Raw genomic sequence first — 17,641 nt, 5'->3', positions numbered from 1 at the left:
AGAACATTCAATGCACGTGTAGTTTCACAGGACAAATAGTTCTGCGATTTTTTTCTTATAAATAATATTTTTTATAAATTCACTCTTAAGGGTATTTATACTTCTTTAAAATGATTGTCAGCTCCACCTACTGCCTAGAATGCCATGTTTTGGTGATTCACTCAAGGAAAAGCATTCAACCTCGAGAGAAAATTAGCCCAATAACATTCAGTGCACATGCAATTTTGCAGGAAAAAAAGCTCAGTAATTTTTTAAAATTACCTATTTACTATGATCATTGGCCACATCTAGTGGCCATAATGCCATGTTTTCCTGATTCACTCTAGGTAGAACATTCAACCTGGAGAGAAAATAGTCTAATAACATTCAATACACATGTAGTTTCACAGGACAAATAGCTCCCCCCCTTTTTTTTTTTTTATAAATAAACCCCTATGGCTGTATATACTCCTTTACAGCTCCATCTTGTGACTATAATGCCATGTTTTCCTGATTCACTCTCGGAAGAACATTCAACTTGGAGAGGAAAAAGTCTAATAACATTCAATACACATGTATTTTCACAGGACAAATAGTTCTGCATTTTTATCTTGTAAATACACCCCTATGGCTATATATTCTCCTTTAACACTCCATCTTGTGACTATAATGCCATGTTTTCTTGATTCACTCTAGGTAGAACATTCAACTCGGAGAGGAAATAGCCTAATAGCATTCAATCAGGGACGGACTGACCATTTGGAAACTCAGGCACTGCCCGAGGGCCCGGGGTCAGTAGGGGGCCCCATGAGATGCCCTGGTACCTTTTTCATAGGCTTTTTTGAGTTTGGGCAAGGACACAGGGGCCCCATGATCCCGTATTGCCCGGGGGTCCCATGAGTTGTCAGTCTGCCCCTGCATTCAATACATATGTAGTTTCACAGGACAAATAGTTCTGTGATTTTTTTCTTATAAATACACCCCAATGGCTATATATTCTCCTTTACCACTCCATGTTGTGACTATAATGCCATGTTTTCTTGATTCACTCTAGGTAGAACATTCAACTCGGAGAGGAAATAGCCTAATAACATTCAATGGACTTGCTGTTTCACAGGACAAACAGCTCTGCAATTTTTTTTTTATAAATACACTCTTCAGGGTATTTATATTTCTTTACAATGATTGTCAGCTCCATCTACTGCCCATAATGCCATGTTTTGGTAATTCTCTAGAAATTGCATTCGATCACGAGAGAAAAATAGCCCAATAACATTCAGTGTACACGCAGTTTTGAAGGGCAAATAGCTCAGCAATTTTTTTTATAAATATACCCATATGGCGATTTATACCTATTTTCTATGATCATGAGCTCCATCTAGTGGCCATAATGCAATGCTTTCCTAATTCACTCTAAGAAGAACATTCGACCCAGAGAAAAATAGCTTGGTAACATTCAATGTACACGCAGTTTTGCAGGACAAATAGCTCTGCAGTTTATTTTTATATATACACCCCTAAGGGTATTTATACTTATATTTACCATATTTATACGTCTTTGCTTATTTATTAGTGGCTATAATGCCAAGTTTTGGTGATTGACTCTAGGAAGAACATTTGACTTGAAGAGATAAATCAGCCTAATAACATCCAGTGTACATACGGTTTTGCAGGACAAACAGCTCCACAAATTAAAACAAAAAACAACTTTTCATAAAATACATTTACATTTTTTAAAATTTTTATTACATTTTACATTTGATATTTTAAATGTTAAATAATGCATCTCTATTAAATAAATACATATTTTTTTCCTAAATAAATGTGTTCATTAATTTCTGTTACAGGTTAATTTCATGTTTGTGCATCAGATGTACAAAATATGGTCAGATTTTTAATCATTTATATATTGATTCGGGATGCCTTTCGCTTCCAATGTGAAACAAAAACTTGAATAAAAATGATTGAAGAAGAAATGCATGTTCATGCGGTAAAATTCATGTGTTTTTACTGAACAAAAACTGACAAGCGTATACAGGCCCTAAATATTGAATTAAAGCTACGATTAGCAGAATGTTTTTTTATTGAACCCTATAGTGTATCCGTAACAATGACTCCATAAAAAAATGTGCAATTATTTTCAGAGGAGGAAAAGGGGAGGAGGGATTGGCAGTTTCTTGGTAATAAATTCTTTGAATTTTTACACAGTATTTTCTGCTCAGGGCATTTTTGTAACTTTGTAATTCCCTTATCAAGACAAAGGGGTAATCCTTCAAAATGCATTGAACTGGAGGGGGAGGAATGTAGAGCAACAATGGCTGACACAATTACCTGCTAATTTGCAGCGCAGTATGGCCAAAGTACAAATATTGTATATAATTACAATTTGTTTTGTTGAGAACATTGGAATTTGAAAGTCAGTTATAATTGGGATCCTTAAATCCATTCCAAGTCAATTCTGACATTCCTTTCCTACATTTAAAATCTGCATTTTATTGCTAGAAAACTATTTAGAACCCCGAACAATATATATATATATATATATATGGTGATTGAAAAGTAACTCCCTATTTTAAACTAATTATAAATTTTTTATATGAAATTACTTTTTTCTGAATTATTTAATGTATGTTCCTTAATCTATGACAATTAAATCTGCGATACCATGAATGCCGAAAGGTATCTCACTATGCTGCAAGATGAAATCTGGCCAGTTGTCAATACCTGGGAGAATACTGAAGATTTGATTTTTATGCAAGATGGTGCTCCTCCACATTTTGCTATTATTGTTCGTGAATGGCTGAATGGACGTTTTCCTGGGAGATGGTTGGGTCGACATGGTCCACAGGAGTGGCCAGCCAGAAGCCCTGATTTAACACCCTGCGACTTTTTTCTTTGGGGTTGGTTGAAGGAACAAGTTTACTCTACGAAACCAAAAAAAACAAATAACGAGAAGTTATTTCTGCCATCCTACAAGAGTTCCTGCGAAGATCAGTTGATGCGATTCCCGAGCGGCTTCAGAAGCTGCAGGCGAATGCTGGTGCACTTATCAAATTTTAAATAAAACTCCATGGTATGTGTGTTCTTCTCATATTCATTTTTGTAAAAATAATGATTAAAGAATAAATTTTAAGATTTTTAAAATAAGGAGTTACTTTTCAATCACCCTGTATGTATATATACACACACACACACACACACACACACACACACACACACACACACACACACACACACACACACACACACACACACACACACACACACACACACACACACACACACACACACACACACACACACACACACACACACACACACACACACACACACACACACACACACACACACACACACACACACACACACACACACACACACACACACACACACACACACACACACACACACACACAGTATTTTCTGGCGTATAAGACTACTTTTTATACTTAAAAATATATCCCCAAAATTGGGGGTCGTCTTATACGCGGGGTATAAAATGTGAACCTTGAGTTTGTTTGGGTCAAGCTGGCTGGATATGTGGTAATACTGTACATACAGTATACCGCGCTGAGCCAAGCTGGCTCAAAACAAATGTCCCTATGACAGGTTAATCTGTCAGTTCGCTGGATGTGCTGTATATACAGTATACTGAGCCAAGCGGTTTCAAAATGTACCGGTACGTCCGTACTGTAATCAGCCTGCTGGATGCGTGTATGTACGGTAGCTGCGGCTACATACAGTATACACTGGGCCAATCACGGCAAGCGATGTATTCTACTAATGAATACAAAGCCTGCTCGGATTGGCTGAGTCAGAGAGGGGGGCTGATGATGTCACAACCTCAGCCAATCCGAGCAGGCTTTGTATTCATTAGTAGAATACATCACTCGCCGTGATTGGTCCAGTGTATACTGTATGTAGCCTCAGCTACCGTACATACACGCATCCAACGGTCTGATTACAGTACGGACGTACCGGTACGTTTTGAAACAGCTTGGCTCAGTATACTGTATATACCGCACATCCAGCGGGCTGACAGATTAATCTCTCATAGGGACATTTGTTTTGAGCCACCTTGGCTCAGCACGGTATACTGTATGTACATTACTGCACATCCAGCGGGCTGTATATATACTGTATACTGTATGTAGCCAAAGCTACCGTATTACCGCACATCCAGCGGGCTGTATATATACTGTATACTGTATGTAGCCGAAGCTACCGTATTACCGCACATCCAGCGGGCTGTATATATACTGTATACTGTATGTAGCCGAGGCTACCGTATTACCGCACATCCAGCGGGCTGTATATATACTGTATACTGTATGTAGCCGAGGCTACCGTATTACCGCACATCCAGCGGGCTGTATATATACTGTATACTGTATGTAGCCGAAGCTACCATATTACCGCACATCCAGCGGGCTGTATATATACCGTATACTGTATGTAGCCGAAGCTGCCGTATTACCGCACATCCAGCGGTAACCATCTGATTTGGAATTTGATCCATATGATGATGTCTTACAAATGTATCACAAGATGTCATTCATGAACTTATGATGTCAGGATGAACATGAGGAGTTTGAAGGATTTTAAGTACCGGTAAGTCATAACCATTTCAATTAAAAAATCTGATGTTTTTAAATGGTGTTGCCTCGGAAGGGGGGTAGTCTTATATGGCGAGTATAGCCCAAAACCTATGTTTTAACTGGAAAATTAGGGGGTCGACTTATACACCCAGTCGCCTTATACGCCGGAAAATACGGTATATATATATTTTTTTTAAATCAGTGGCCTTATAGAATGAAATGGTGGCTGCTGCATACTTTTATGTCACACAATATTTTGCGCAGTGGTTTTTCAAACGGTAGTTTTTTGGAAAAAATACATTTTAATGAATTTTAATGCACAAAACATAATATAATACTTACATTTTTGGTAAAATATAAAAGACGATGTTACACCAAGTAAATAGATACCAAACATGTCACCCCAAACTATGGTGAATATCTCCCTAGGCCAGGGGTCTGCAACCTTTAAGACATAAAGAGCCACTTGGACCCGTTTCCGAGAGGGAAAAAAAGACTGGGAGCCACAAAACCATTGCAACATTTAAAACAAATCCGACACTGCATATATTGCAAAAAACGCTCTGGTCATGAAGGGGGTTTAAGGGCCCAGTAAGCAAAGGGTTAATCAGGGCCACAGTGTATCGTCATAATCACAATCATAGCCTTAGGTCAGTGGTGGGCAACCTTTTTTTTCGACTGAGCCAAATCTCGCCAAAACCACGATTGAAATTTATTTTGAGAGAAACATTTTTAAAACTGAAAATACATCCCCCATATAGTAATTCATCCCCCCTATAGTAATTCATCCCCCCTATAGTAATTCATCCCCCCTATAGTAATTCATCCCCCTTATAGTAATTCATCCCCCCTATAGTAATTCATCCCCCATATTGTGTGAATTCACTTACCTTTGCTCCGCGCGTTCCTCTCGCTGGGTTCCCGCGCCGTTCTGGTCTTCAGGGCGGACTGTGAGAGGAGAGGAGTTCGTCACGCTGCCCCGCCTACATCCGGGCTGCCCCGCCTACATCCTGACAGCCAATGTTTGCCAGCGGGCGCCCGGCACACAGAAGATCTGCATTAAAAGAGCCGCGGCTTGCCGACCCTATTGCCCGTCACCTGGTGGGCAGTGTGCTCCGGAGCCGCAGGAAAGGTGAAAAAGAGCCGCAAATGCGGCTCCGGAGCCGCGGGTTGCCGACACCCGCCCTAGGCGAATCTTTAAAAGCCTTTACAGGTTACCAGTTTAGAATTACACAGTAAGTCTGGAGCAAAAATGATTGCTCTTACTCCGATGTTCGTGGTGATACCTCACTTGTGTTGTGCTGTTTACATATGCGTGAAAGACTGACACACGTGTCCATGTTTTTTAAAAAATATATTATTTATTGTATTTAAAAATGTTCTAATTAGCTGCTAGGATTACTTTTGCGGTGAAGGGAATCGCTGGTGATGACTGAGATATCACCCTTCCCATTTACTGACGTACCGGTACATCGATGGATGGGAATCGGTTAAAGAACTCCAGTTTAACAGAAAATCAAGTTAGGTAAAAACAAAAGAAAGAGCTTCTGAAATCATTTAATACTTCTGCTCTTTGGATGTAAAGTTCCTGACAGGGGCGGACTGACACCTCATGGGGCCCCTGGGCAATAGGGGATCATGGGGCCCCTGTGTCCTTGCCCAAACTCAAAAAAGCCTATGAAAAAGGCACAAGGGGCATCTCATGGGGCCCCCTACTGACCCCGGGTCCTCGGGCAGTGCCTGAGTTTCCAAATGGTCAGTCCGCCCCTGGTTCCTGATCACTTTCAAAGTGCGTGGTTGCCCCCCTCCCCCCACTGGGATCTCTCCACGTGGTTCCTGGGCTCTCCGGTTCTTACCTGGAGCATGGCACCACATCCACCAGCTTCAAATTGTCAAGCGGGAGGAGGAAACAGAGGAACGTCAGTTCCCCGAATTCTTCTGCATGTAATGAAAGCGGAAGCAACAAGGACAGAGTAGACATTGGGGTCCGTCTATTAGACCAAAAATATAAAGAGTATAAAACATAAAGAGTTCTTGTCACCTGCCCAATGCTATCACATGGAGGTTTGTTAACCTCCATGTGATAGCATTAATAGCATTAATCATCAGATGAAAAAAAAGATAAAATAAAAGATAAAACCCCCAAAAAAATTCAACATAATGCCCATTGCCTTGTATGCACCTCCAAATACAAACACGCACCCAGGGTTTGCACATGTATGTAATCTGCACTTGTACCGCACATGTGAGCAGAGGCGGACTGACCATTTGGAAACTCGGGCACCGCCCGTGGGCTCGGGGTCAGTAGGGGGCCCCATGAGATGCCCCTGGTACCTTTTTCATAGGCTTTTTTGAGTTTGGGCAAGGACACAGGGGCCCCATGATCCCCTATTGCCCAGGGGCCCCATGAGTTGTCAGTCCGCCCCTGCATGTGAGGTATCGCCATGAGTGCTGGAGTGAGACTAATAATTCCAGTGTCTTAAGCTGGCCTTACACGTGTAGACTTTCGTTCAAGAATTTTCGTTTCAAGAATATTTGTTTGATTTTCTAATCATTAGTGAGGTCAAACTGATGTTTGTTTTCAACCACAGTGACGGGAAAATTCGAAAGGGAAAGAAAACTTTCCTCGATCAAACGAATTTTCAGCCAGCGCATGCACTTTACGTTCAGAAATTGCATTCATTTTAAAGTTGAATGTTAAAAGCAAAAGACAATTTTCGGACGACATTCGTTCATTCACCGAATGTTCAAAGAATTTCCGTACAACTTTTCATACGAATATTCTCGTCCAAAAATCTACACATGTATGGCCAGCTTAACTTGGCAGTTAACTAAATTTTTTTTGAGCAGTATAGGCTTTTACAGAGTCACCTATGGAGATTTTTGGGTAACATTAAGTTTTACCATAACACGGGTGCACACAATTTGAAGGCTTGGCATGTTTGGTATCTATTTATTCAACACAAACTCATTGTTTTTAGTTTACCAAAAAATTGGTTATTATATTGTGTTTATGTGCAAAAAAATTCATTTGATATTTTTTCTTGAAAATATGACTTTTATTAACAGTTGCGCAAATTTAAAAAAAAATGCAACTACTATCTTTTTTTCTATAGAGCTTCTCTGTATAATATTCTGGGGTTTTTAAGTAATTTTATGGCCAAAAATGCAGATGTTTACATGTGTGCAAAAATTTCCTTGCTACTAAATATTCTATGTGTTGTTTTTCCGGGGTTGGGCTTGGCCCCTTAGTTCCAGTGAAGGGAACTCTTAAGGCGTCAGCATACCAAGACATTTTGTATTTCAATATATTTATTAATTTATAAACAGTTTACAACAGGAGAAACAAAACACGCCCACGCAGGGGTTATCAATTGCACATAAAGAAAATAAAAAAAACCAGTGCTCTAACACCAACAGAGCAAAAGGTTCGCCCACGCAGGGGCTATCAATGGCACATACATGACAAAAACATTAGTATAACACCAACAGTAACTCAAACCAAAGGCAGCTATCCACTTCCACACCAAAAACAAACAGAAAAAGAAAAGGAAATAGGAGTACAAAAGGAAAAAGATAACAAAACCAAGAGCAGGGGTCCAAGAACGCCAATACCGAGCAACATCACAACCCCAGACTAGCCGAGGGGAGTGTGGGAAAGGCATATTTCAACCAAGGCTGTCACATTTTCAAGAATTTCCCTTGGGAGTCGTTACAGATACTTGACATCTGTTCATTGAGCATCATAGTGGTCATACGGTCCTGCACCCGCTGAAGAGGGACAAACGGGCTCTTCCCGGCATGAGCAATAGTTCTAGTGGCCGACAAAAACAAATAGGAAGCCAACTTCTGCTGGTGAGCCAAGAGGCCCGATATTGGACAATGAAGCAAAGCATACCGAACATCCTGGCGTATGGGGAGATGGAACAATGGGCCGCGGATGGAAATGACTTCCAGCGAGCATTCGCAGAGGCCACTAGAGAATGAAGCTCCAAAAGTCGGCGCTCCCGCTCTCGATTCCGAGCCGCCGACAGCTGTATAACATGACTCCGCACCAGGGGCGGACTGATCATTTGGAAACTCCGGCATTGCCCGAGGGCCCGGGGTCAGTAGGGGGCCCCATGAGATGGCCCTGGTACATTTTTCATAGGCTTTTTTGAGTTTGGGCAAGGACACAGGGGCCCCATGATCCCCTATTGCCCGGGGGCTCCATGAGTTGTCAGTCCGCCCCTGCTCCGCACCGTGGCTTTATGCGCCTCCCACAGGGGCACTTCTGAAGAGACAGATCCCGAGTTTTCCGTAAAGTCTGTGCGTAAGAAAGATTCTATTTGTTGGCAGGTAACCTGAGTGGTCAATAGAGAATCATTAATGCGCCAGTGAAAGGGGCACCATACCGACCCAGAGAAAACAAGGAGGAGTACCAGGGGATCATGGTCCGGCCAGGGCAAGGAGGGAATAGCTATCTGCCTGACCAAGGGAAGCTGCTGGACATGCATGAATATATGGTCAATTCTACAAAAACTGTCATGAGGATTGGAATAGAATATAAAGTCACGCTCAGTTGGGCAAAGTTCCCTCCAGACATCCGCCAACCCCGCCGTCTGCAAGAGAGAGTGCTTACGTTCCTCTAGCACTAAGTCGTGAGAAGGGGCCGCCCCCCCCCCGGGCATAGCGCCTATCCAATATGAATCCAAGGTAACATTTGAATCTCCCAAAAGAAGAAGAAGACCCTTGGAGTGTCGGGAAATGATGGTGCAAAGATGAGAAAAGAATTTCTGCTGAAAGCGATTGGGCACGTAGTAAGAGACAAAAGTAACCTCCTGGTCCCAGAGGGTGTCCTGCAGGAGCAAATGCCTGCCCGTGGGGTCCGCTATATTCTGAGCACAGACAAAGGGGAGATTGTGTTTGAAAGCTATCAGTACACCCCGGCGTGGAGCCGAGGCTGTGTAAAAGTAGGATAATGAGGCAAGAGATACCGTGGGGCGGAGGACTGAGAAAACCTGGTCGCCTGTAAACATACCACGTCAATTTGTTGAGATTTGAGGTGATGAAAAACTTTAGCCCGCTTCTGAGGCAAATTGAAGCCTTGAACATTTTGTGAATGTACTTTCAAAAGGGGTGAGGCCATGGCGACATCAGCACAGCACGCTCAGCAGATAAAGCATAAGTCAGCCAACAATTTCCACTCCCAATGGCGGTCAGACCATGGCGTCCCGAAACCCTGCATAAAAAAACCCAGAAAAACCAGAGAAGAAAAGAAAACAAGAAAAGACAAGAAAACGACATAAGGAGTATGTACAACAGTACAATCGTGTCACGCCAATGGTGCCGTGCATCCTACATTTGAAGGATACCAGTTGGGGGTGGCTCTACCACCGGACACATGGCTGCAAATGAAAACATCAAAAACATAAGCCCTCAGGGGGCAAAAAGGCAATAAACACAATATAACCGGGCACCAAAGTAAGAAAAATATGAGTCCCAGAAATGACAACATCCGCGGAGACCTCCCCATTGGAGACCCAGCTAAACTTGGGGGCCAACCCCCTCCAGGAGGATGACTACAGGCCGCCGTGGTACCACACAACACAGCCCAAGTGGTCCCCCACCAACCACCCAGTAGGATCGACACCCAACCTGGGCCTACTCGGGCAAACCTCCCACCTCGGAGCCCGAGGGAACCATCAGCCCATGCCACCATCGAGAACCCGAACAACGTCACCCGGACCCGTGGTAGGCCACAACAGCAAAAAGTCATAATCCTCAAGTCCAGGAGGTGACCCCTCCCCCACTCAAGGATGGAACCCAAGGGAACAGGCCGGATCAGGCCCACCCTGGACAAACAAACTGGGAATGCCCTAAGGGCCAAACTCATAGTCCCATCAGGAAAGTCCAATGAAGAAACACAACCTGGGAGGTCCAAAATACAGCTTCAGCCTGGAGAAGAGCAGGATGGACTTGATCGTAGAAGGGTCTGAGGGAGGGTCCTCTTCCTGTTGGACAACCTCTCCCAGAGGCGGCCCAGAGGAAGCGGCCTCACCGGGGATCCGGATGAATGAGTTGGGCTCTGAGTAGAGCCTCCTGGCAAAAAAAGGTGTAAAGATTCCAGGAGAGAGTGGGCCTCCTCTGGCATGGCAACAGAGTGGCTGCGGCCCTGGTAGTTGAAGGTGAGGCGGAATGGAAAGCCCCAGGTGTATTTAATTCTGCGGTTCACCAGGACCGAAGTGAAGGGCTTCAACTTGTGGCGCTTCTGAAGAGTGGTCTGGAAGAGGTCTGCAAAGAACTCGTAGCAATGCCCCTGGAATCTGAGGTCTGGGTTGTTTCTGGCCGCCAAGAGGATCCTTTCCATAGTGTGATAGTAAGTGAACTCGATGATAATGTCCCTCGGGGGCCCATCCGGTCATCTGGGGCCCAATGCACGATGTATTTGGTCAAATTCAATGGGAATGGCGGGTGTCAGCTCCTGAAACAGAGCAGTAGCAGATGAGGTGAGATCTGTGACAGTTTCAGGGATACCCCTTAATCGCAAACTGCCGCGGTTTTCGAAATCCTCAAGGCAGAGCAGCGCGTCCACCAATTCTTTCTTGAGGTCACACAGATCCTGTTTGTGACTGTCAATGACCGTGGCCGCAGCGTCCATTTTATCTTCAAGATCGTGTGTCCGATTGCCCAACTCCCAAATTTCTCGCGAAAGACAGTCGGCCAACTTGGAAGTAACGGAGGATAATTCCAACTTCAGCATGGACTTGAAGTGGCACAGGAGCTCAGCATCCCTAAGAGCTGGAGCGGGACACTGCAGGGATGCCTCTGATGCCTGGTCGTCATTACTGCTGGGATCCGGCCCACCTGTGTGTAGCGGCGGCGGGAGATGCAAAATTAAGGTCAGGGCTTCGGTTGCGGCTTCCGGCGGGAGACACGGACTTGAGGCCGGGGCTTTGGATGTGGCCTCTGGCGGGGGACTTGAAATCGAGGCTGGGTAGGCCGCAAGTTCCGGCGCGGCTCGCCGAGCACTGGAGGCGTGGGCTGCTTCTGATTTCTTGCCCATCGGGACAGTGGGGGACAGGGGGCTAGGAGGGGCTGGAGGGAAGGCAGGAAACCCCCCCAGGGGCTGGAAGATGGCCGATATGTCCGACGGACAAGGAGAAGGCCTACAATACGGCCATCTGGATTGCTGCTCACGAGCGAGCCCCCCTCCCCCCCCATACCAAGACATTTTATACAATTTCATGCTCCCTTATACTTGGTGGCTGAGATGCTGTTGTTCCCAGTTGCTTCCACTTTGTTATAATCCCACTAACAGTTGACCGTGGAATATTTAGTAGCCAGGAAATGTCACGGATGGAGTAATTGCACAGGTAGCAACCTATCACGGTACCACACTTGGAGTCACTGAGCTCCTGAGAGTGGCCCATTCTTTCACAAATGTTTGTAGAAGCAGTCTGCATGCCTAGGTGCTTGATTTTATATACCTGTGGCCATGGAGGTGATTGGAACACCTGAATCCAATGATTTGGAGGACAGGCCCAATACTTTTGGGAGTATAGTATATATATATATATATATTTTTTTTTTTTTTCTCCACTGCTGATGTAGACTGGCTTCCTGTTAGAGGGTGGCCTCGTTCAGTCCCCATGGTCCCACCGTATTTAGGAATGTAGCCACCCTCTCTTGCTCACTCCCAAGATGTACTATGGACTATGGGATGTGCAGTGTGCATAACCACAACTAACAGAAAGGTTTGGGAGCTCATAGAGGACATTAAAAGGAAGCTGAAAAAACACAGTAGGAAATTATTTCATGAAAATAGATTACAGGGTCATTAAGTAGTGAATATGTTTGGATTATTTTTTGAGAATAAGGACGTGGTTTACTTCAGAGTGTTTGTATTGTAAAGACTGAAGGTTTTTTACCTTCATACACTCTTTGCATGAAGGTAAAAAAAAACCTTGTGTGTGCAGCATCCGTATCAGCCCCCCTAGAACTTGGGGGCTCCTCATGGGCTGAAACAGCTGCTGGTGTCAATCACAGCCAGTGAGCCAATGAGGAGAGACAGGAGGCAGGGCCAAGTTGCAGCTCTGTGTGTGAATGGACACGCAAAGCAACAGCTCTGGAGCGAGCCTATTTGAGTGCCCCTAGCTGCTTGCTCTGGATGAACTTAGCAGGAGGGAGGAGCCAGGAGCACTTAGGAGCACATAGAGAGCGCTGCACAACTTTCCTATCCCCTTCTCCTATCCATTATGATGTTTGACAAGCTTACAGAGAGCAAAGTAAAAACAAAGAGAAAGAAAAAAGAAGTTGTACAACATCATGGGACTTTAAATTAACTATATACATATAGCTGTGTAGTGGGTATCCCTAAGCCTCTCTCTGAACATCCAGGCAACAGGTATTTCTCACATAGACTTGCATCCAAAGATGTTGTTTTATTAGGGGAAATCAACTTGGATAGGGTAACAGGGATTATGGGATGCCCAGCTTGGCTTGAATCAATGGAAGGGGGACACTTCCTTCCTATGCACAAAGACAGATCCTGGACTTTTCTTTTCCTGAAAGCCGTCAGTCATTGCAGATCAGTAACAGCTGCCCTATATGGGGCAAGGAACTAGCAGCCCTTCAAAAATCCGCTTTACTTCTCGTAGCTACATGCAGAGTTGTCTTCTCTCCCCCTGTAGAGCTCCACAGCCTGCAAATACTTCAAGCTCTCCTGGCTTCTCAGAAGATTTCCTGGGACAAAGGTAAAGAAGCCCAGTGCTGTCCTTAGAAAGCTTGCTACGTGTGGCAGTCTTTTCCCTTGTAGACCCCAGAAGGTGCTGCTGTACTCACTCTGTCCTCCTTGCTCCCACTGCTGGTAGGCCTTGATCCTGTTCAAGCCACACTGCTGAATGGATCATCCTGAGCCAGCCCAAGCCCAACCTGGAGGCTGGCCCCCCTGCACCCCTCCCAGGCACCGACAGTCTCCTCAGCACTCCTTCTTCCACCAGACTCCTCTGTCAGCCTGACTCTCCCATATTTATGGGCCAGTTCACCTCTTTATCAAACCTCCAAACCTGGGATTGGCCAGACTCCCATGAACATGCAGATTAGGTCTCCACCCCTTTCTGCTCACTGACTTCTGGAAGGTTCCATGGTCCTCCAGAGTCAGGAGGAGGTGATAGAGCCACAACCTGTTGAGTTGTCCAGCTGACCTGAACAGTGACCTCTGACCTCAGGCTATACTACTTCTATACATTATATACAAGGTACTCCTAGATGGAACCTTTGACCTGAGAAGACTTTGCTAATTATATTTGGTGATCAATTTCTAGGGTTGAACAAATCAAATAAATACATACAGTATATATATATATATATAAAGAGAGAGAGAGAGAGAGAATTGAGATTATTTACCAAATGAAAACCTGGTCTGTCCAAAAAGAGATGAGTACCATTTGAGGATAGACTATGAAGGTCAAAAGTAATTTGTCATGAAACCAACACATTTCTAAAAAAAAAATGTTGTTACTTAAATTGGACCTGCATTTAAAAAGTGAAGATCTGCTCTCTCTTTTAGAAATATCTAGAAATGTTCATTGTGCCGGAGCAGTACCCTGAAAAATCTACCTATTGTCTGGAATTTGTCATGCAAATAGAGGTTTTCTTGACCCTTATAGCCATAAATCTGCTGATATATCGAAGGCAGTGGTTCTCAAGCACCAAGCCATGGCCCATTGCTGGCTTGAGGTATTCTCCTTACAGGCCTTCATCCAGCTGCAGATCCTCCTGCCTTGCACAGTGCTCTCAGCACCAACCTCCCATGCTCCCAACCTTCAACAGTGTCTCCTAGCTCCCACAGGAATCTACAGTCTCCCACAGTGCTCCTGCAATCTCACAGCCTTCAGGAAAGACCCCATCCTCCACAGTTGCTCCCAGTTCTCTCCAGAAGCTTCATCCTCTGCTGTGGCACCATGTCTGCTTGGCATGGAAGGTGTTTGAAAAATTTACTGTGTTCTGGTCCCAATAGGGTTGAGAACAACTGATCAAATGTACTGTTGCCTCTGACTCCTAGTGTGATTTGAAGTGAGACTTAGTGATGTCATTGCTGTGCAGTTCACTGCTCTCCTTCATGGAGAGGAAGCTGTACCAGAGACTCTGCAGTGCGTAGATCTCCCTGCATCTGCTTCATCCATTCTGTGGATTTGTAGGTCCTGTACCTCTTTTTCTGCTTCTTAATCATTATCCCACCAGTCATCTTGGGGGCAGCTCTGACATGAAGAAGATGGCTCCACACAGACACAATGCAGAACAAGGAATTGTAAGTCGGAGATTGGGGAATTATCAGTTGACTAGTCCTTTGTCCTCTACTTGGCTTCTTTGGGCACAACTTTGACAATTTAATTCCTCTTTAAGTGGTTAAAAGGTCAATCCACCAATATTGATATTGTATTTATTTGAAGATAGTTGAAGAGATAAACTACCTGACATTTTTTTCTATCTCTTGGGGACTCGGATCTCCTGGGTCTGCATACCTGCTGTGACCATTATGAGGAGCATGTACCATCCAGCTGGTTTTTTTTTTATATTTAGTTTTCACTTAGGGCAGCACTTTGGCTAAATGGTTAGCACTTCTGCCTGGCAGTACTAGGGTCGTTGGTTCAAATCCTAACCATGGAACCACCTGCCTGGAGTTTGCATGTTCTCCCTGTGCCTGCGTGGGTTTCCTCCGGGTAATCTGGTTTTCTCCCACACTCCAAAGACATGCTGGTAGGTTAATTGGCTCCTGTCTAAATTGTCCCTAGTATGTGTATGTATGAATGTGAGTTAGGGACCTTAGATTGTACGCCCCTTGAGGGTTAGGGACAGATGTGAATGTATAATATATATGTAAAGAGCTACGTAAATTGACGGCGCTATATAAGTACCTGTAATAAATAAAGAATGTAGCAGGAGGAATCGAGACACAACAAGGTGGGTGGGAAACACCCCAAGCTTCCAAGTGAACAGGAACAGAGTTGGAAATAAAAATTATCCTGTAAAGGCCCATTGATTTCTTTTTTTATTTGCCTGGGCTGCAAAGCCTCATTCACGTGGGGCGTACTCCCACAAAAGGGCGTGATAACCAAGGCAGAGATGCCTAGCTGTTCAACAGCTTCACGGACACAGCTCCTGCTCCCAATTTGGCATCTTTGTGGGTGTGAGTTCACAGCCCCAAATGCAGACTATCTATTTTTTTTATTGCGGAGAACGCACCCATATGTCAAATTGGATACCCGATAGCAGCAGTGTATTTAGTTTTTGTGCTGCCCTTGGTAACACAAGAATCACCCCCCCCCCCAGCTGCCAACCCCCCCCCCCCCCTGGCCACCCTCCACCCTCTCCCATGGACAATCTGACCCCCTCTAGCAGCCCCCAGCCTGTTGCAGATGACTCACCTGCTCTACGCCATCCTCCTTCCAGTACTCACCGGCAAAGCTTGCAGAATGACATCCACTGGGCACTACTGTAGCCATGATGAGGACTGGGAAGGAGAGTCTGACACCATCCAGCTGCCTCTCATGGATCCCAGCTCTTGAGGTTCCTTTGCCTCCACTGCTCCCCAGGCACTGGCTGACACTGTGTCACTTCTATGATCTATGATCTCCATGTACAATACATAATGGGGGATATGATCTCCATGTATAATACATAAGGGGGGATATGATCTCCATGTACAATACATAATGGGGGATATGATCTCCATGTATAATACATAAGGGGGGATATGATCTCCATGTATAATACATAAGGGGGGATATGATCTCCATGTATAATACATAAGGGGGATATGATCTCCATGTATAATACATAAGGGGGGATATGATCACCATGTATAATACATAAGGGGGGATATGATCTCAATGTATAATACATAAGGGGGGATATGATCTCCACGTATAATACATAAGGGGGGGATATGATCTCCATGTATAATACATAAGGGGGGATATGATCTCCATGTATAATACATAAGGGGGGATATGATCTCCATGTATAATACATAAGGGGGATATGATCAGCATGTATAATACATAAGGGGGGATATGATCACCATGTATAATACATAAGGGGGGGATATGATCTCCATGTATAATACATAAGGGGGGATATGATCACCATGTATAATACATAAGGGGGGGATATGATCTCCATGTATAATACATAAGGGGGATATAATCACCATGTATAATACATAAGGGGGATATGATCTCCATGTATAATACATAAGGGGGATATGATCTCCATGTATAATACATAAGGGGGATATGATCTCCATGTATATTACATAAGGGGGGATGTGATCTCCATGTACAATACATAATGGGGGATATGATATCCATGTATAATACATAAGGGGGGATATGATCACCATGTATAATACATAAGGGGGATATGATCACCATGTATAATACATAAGGGGGGATATGATCTCCATGTATAATACATAAGGGGGGATATGATCAACATGTATAATACATAAGGGGGGGATATGATCTCCATGTATAATACATAAGGGGGATATGATCTCTATGTATAATACATAAGGGGGGATATGTTCTCCATATATAATACATAAGGGGGATATGATCTCCATGTATAATACATAAGGGGGGGATATGATCTCCATGTATAATACATAAGGGGGATATGATCTCCATGTATTATACATAAGGGGGGAAATGATCTCCATGTATAATACATAAGGGGGGATATGATCTTCATGTATAATACATAAGGGGGATATGATCTCCATGTATAATACATAAGGGGGGATATGATCTCCATGTATAATACATAAGAGGGGATATGATCAACATGTATAATACATAAGGGGGATATGTTCTCCATATATAATACATAAGGGGGGGATATGATCTCCATGTATAATACATAAGGGGGGATATGATCTCCATGTATAATACATAAGGAGGGGATATGATCTCCATGTATAATACATAAGGGGGGATATGATCTCCATGTATAATACATAAGGGGGGATATGATCTCCATGTATAATACATAAGGGGGGATATGATCTCCATGTATAAATA

This window comes from Staurois parvus, unplaced genomic scaffold (genome assembly GCF_062004578.1).
Source record: "Staurois parvus isolate SC_StPar_1 unplaced genomic scaffold, SC_StPar_1.0 ptg000389l, whole genome shotgun sequence".
Classification (NCBI taxonomy): Eukaryota; Metazoa; Chordata; class Amphibia; order Anura; family Ranidae; genus Staurois; species Staurois parvus.
This window is presented reverse-complemented; position numbering follows the sequence as displayed.